Source organism: Rhea pennata, chromosome 4 (genome assembly GCF_028389875.1).
Source record: "Rhea pennata isolate bPtePen1 chromosome 4, bPtePen1.pri, whole genome shotgun sequence".
Classification (NCBI taxonomy): Eukaryota; Metazoa; Chordata; class Aves; order Rheiformes; family Rheidae; genus Rhea; species Rhea pennata.
In genome coordinates, this window is record NC_084666.1 from 74,160,384 (window position 1) to 74,163,962 (window position 3,579).

The 3,579-nt window shown below is 38.3% G+C and overlaps 1 long non-coding RNA gene across 1 annotated transcript; it reads right to left on the minus strand.

Moving 5' to 3' along the window:
• Window positions 1–334: 334 nt before the first annotated feature.
• LOC134140198 (uncharacterized) lies at window positions 335–2,949 on the minus strand. Its single transcript, XR_009958341.1, has 2 exons — window positions 2,830–2,949; window positions 335–1,341 (listed from the first exon to the last, which is right to left on the minus strand). It is a non-coding gene; the product is annotated as an uncharacterized LOC134140198 (long non-coding RNA).
• Window positions 2,950–3,579: the final 630 nt, after the last annotated feature.

Sequence of the window (3,579 nt, forward strand, 5' to 3'; positions counted from 1 at the left end):
TATTTTTGTCCTAATTAGATTGCTCTTTTTTAAATAATTGAGGCAAATGGATAACCTAGATGTTGACACTGAAAGATACAAAGCTAATACTTTTCTGCTGGTTGTACATAGTATTTTTAAAAAGTGGATGAGTGCATCTACTAGCCTTTAACTTCCCTAACATTCCCAAATCCTGAAAAGATTGGTAAGAAAGAGCTTGTCAATGCTAGCTATGTTGTTTCCCTTAACGCAGTAGAAGTAAAGAAGTACTGTCTTAAATTTTCCTCCCATGTTGTTTGGTTAAAATACAAAGTTACATACACTGATATGGCAAATTCAAGTTTGGAAACTGAAATATGATTATATAATCACTTTCTTTTTTATTTAAGTAAACTCATACAAGGTTATTTTTTTCTTTTTAAGTATTTTGGCACTTAAAAAAAATCCCAAGCTATATTCTAGAAACAAAGTTTTAGGTTCATCAAATTACTTCTGTGATCACTTTCTTAGAGTTCATGTTCTGCTGCAATCTTTTATTTGCAAAGTACCGTCAACATTTGTGTCTTGTGCTGCACACAAAACAAAAAGGAAATTTCTGCTCCAGTGAAGTCATACTCCAGAAAGCAGACACAAAGAGGGCTTGGCTTGCTGAGCATCCCAGAGAAGGGAGTTGATTGAAGATGTAATTCCATGTTACTAAATATTTTCTGATTGGCTTCCCTTTGTATTTTCATTTTTAAATGATTTCGGTCAGGGGCTGTGGCTTGCAAAATATTGGCAATGTCTATGGGCTTTCCTGTGTAAGCGGAAGGCAGGGAGCAGAAGAGAGTCCACTTTCCTGGTATCGGTGATGGTTTCTTACTTGGAAGAGTCCGTATGAGGAATTTCGTTAGGTATATTAATATTTGATATTTATCTGAAGTTTGTCCTTTGGCAGAAAGTTTTTACCTGAAGGTTAGAGTGCAGAGTATAGAGTATCTTCAATGTGAAGAGAGAAAGGAAGGGTATCTTAGAAGGTCAAGTGGTCTGTCGTATTTCTTTGTGAGAGTAATTGGAGCAAACAATACAAACATTGTGCAGTGTGAATGTTCATCATTTTACTTCTGATTTCACTGGAAATGTATAGCATTTTCTTTGGTATGCTGAATTCTGATTTCTTTTACTACAAGGTGCAGTTAATACCATACAGTTTCATTAGGAATTAGTTTTCTTTGTACCTCATTTTCTACTGCTTGTGTATTTTAAGGGGGAAGCAGTCTGTTGTGGTCAGGGATTGCAATCAGTAGCGCACTTTCGAAGGCAGTTCAATTTTCATAAATAAATCGCTTTTCTTCTCTTCCTCATAGCACCAAAGCAGAATATCTGTTTAACAAGTCAAGAACCCATCTGAGTGTAGGAAAAACACTTTAGAAAAAACAATCAAGTCTCCTAACCAAAGACTGAAATATTACAAACCAGATTTTCGCACTTGTTACCTTATTCCACAAAGTATTAAGGGACAATAGAAGTAAGTATGAAGCAAAAGAAAGAGAATAAAGCGGGAAAGGCAAAGCAAAAAAAACAAAACAAAACAAAAAAAACAACAAAAAAAAAAAAAACAAAAAAAACCCACCACATGATTGTCAGAATGTAGAAAATTAAATACTAGTCTATAAGGTGGCATGACATTGCTGACATCATTGAAGATACTCGCTTCTTGCACTGGAGAGGATCACAAAAAAGGGGCAAATACAGGATGTCTAGTTTATGCCATCACTTTTATTATTTGGTGACAAACTGCCTCAGGATCAGATGGTCTTGGGAGCTCTCAGCTTTTGAGTAGGAGCCCTCTGTGGTGTACCCAGCAGACCTGCCTTGAGGTTACGCCCTCTGACCACATGCTGACATGCTTTCTATGGTGTAGCCTTCACTCGTGGCCCTTAATCATCTGAACTTGTGGACTTAAAAGCAACCCAAGCCCATGAGTAGAGGGCATGCCCTGGGTCTCATCTCTATACAAAAATAGATGCATCCAGCATGCGTATCTCAAGGCCAAGACATGTGGGCATACATTGTCAAAGGTGGCTTTAGGCTTTGACTCTTAGATGACTAAAGTATTGGACTAAAATAAGACGATCATTTCAGGTAAACTCACTGTATGTATCCTGTCTAAAGAATCAAAATACCTGTCAGAGAAAGAATGATGAAAAAAGAGAGAGAAAAACTCCAAATGCCTCGAGTTGTAATTTGAATGGATTTTGCACTGCAGCAACCTAGAATGGTCAGATATTAGATGCTCTGAAAAGAGCAAAGAGGCCAGGAAAAGCTGCAGTCCAAGAGGAAATAGAACACATGATATCCAAGCAGAATTAAGAGAAAAACAACTTTTTTCAGAGGGAAGGTAGTAGATTCATACGCCTGTATGTGAAACACCAAAGCATGCAGTAGTTAGTACTTTTTCTCCAAAGATTAAAGATACATTTTTCACAAAGCTTTTTGTTTGCTGCCGCATGAGCATGGCCCAGATAGATGATTTTGAACACTTCAGCGCTGCATAATACCAAAACTCCCTGTATAGTGCTTTGAAGCAAAAGAGTGGTAAAATGCTAAAAATTCAGGCTCTGACAGCATGGAATAATGGAGAAAATTTGCTATGAAATCAACTTTAATAGAAACACAAAATCCAACAAATAATATGTGAAAGGAAGCACATTAACAAACACTGCAAGAAAGCAAACAGAATTTGAGGACAGGAGATGTGTAAAACTTGCAATGTAATTTCTAGTAAAGATGCCTATACCATGGGAAAAAAAAGTGCTGTTTAAAAAGAAAAAACACCCATATCCACAGCATACCCTTATTGTACCTGACCTTCAAGAAGAGGAGAAGATGTAACAAGAAAGAAAGAGTCTGGGGAGAAGGCATGTTCTTGGGCAGAGGTCAGCAGCAGACAGTGGCTAGCCGTATTGACTGCGACTCGCAGTGACAGAAGCGAACTGTAAGTTGGATACCGGAGCTTGCTGTTCAGGGAGGATGTGTGCTGTTTAGAGAGAGGGGAGGGGAAAGAGATGGAAACCACAGGAAGCCTTCAGTACTCTGGCAGCGTATCCATTTCTTGTGACTAGAAAATAAAGAGAAACCAGTAGGATGTGGTAGATTAGCACTTCCAGCAAACTTGAACGGAACACAGGCAAATGATTTCTCAGGGTTTGGCAAGTAGCCAGGGTTGGAAGGTGAGCAGAGGGACACAGGAAACTTAAGAACCCTTTTGTTTGATCTTTTTCATTTTGAAAGATAGATTTTCTTCACTGGTGATGGATAAGATGTTCTCTTGAAAAGATTATTGCTCCCTTTTGTGGTTTTATGAAAGAAGGGGATTTTTTACATCGTTGTCTGCTAGTTCACTGAGAACTTGTCACTGAGTATTATGAATGTTAGCATATTTACTGAACATTGTGTGAACACGAACAATTTGTTGACTTAATCTGTGGTCCTGCCTAATTTTTACAGCTGTGTTATGCCAGGGAGTCCAGGTGTTTTGGTGTTATGGGCTACAACTCTGGCTGGCAAGCAGCTGACATCAACCAAAGTGTCTGACAAGAAGGCAGCAGCTAGGGAGAT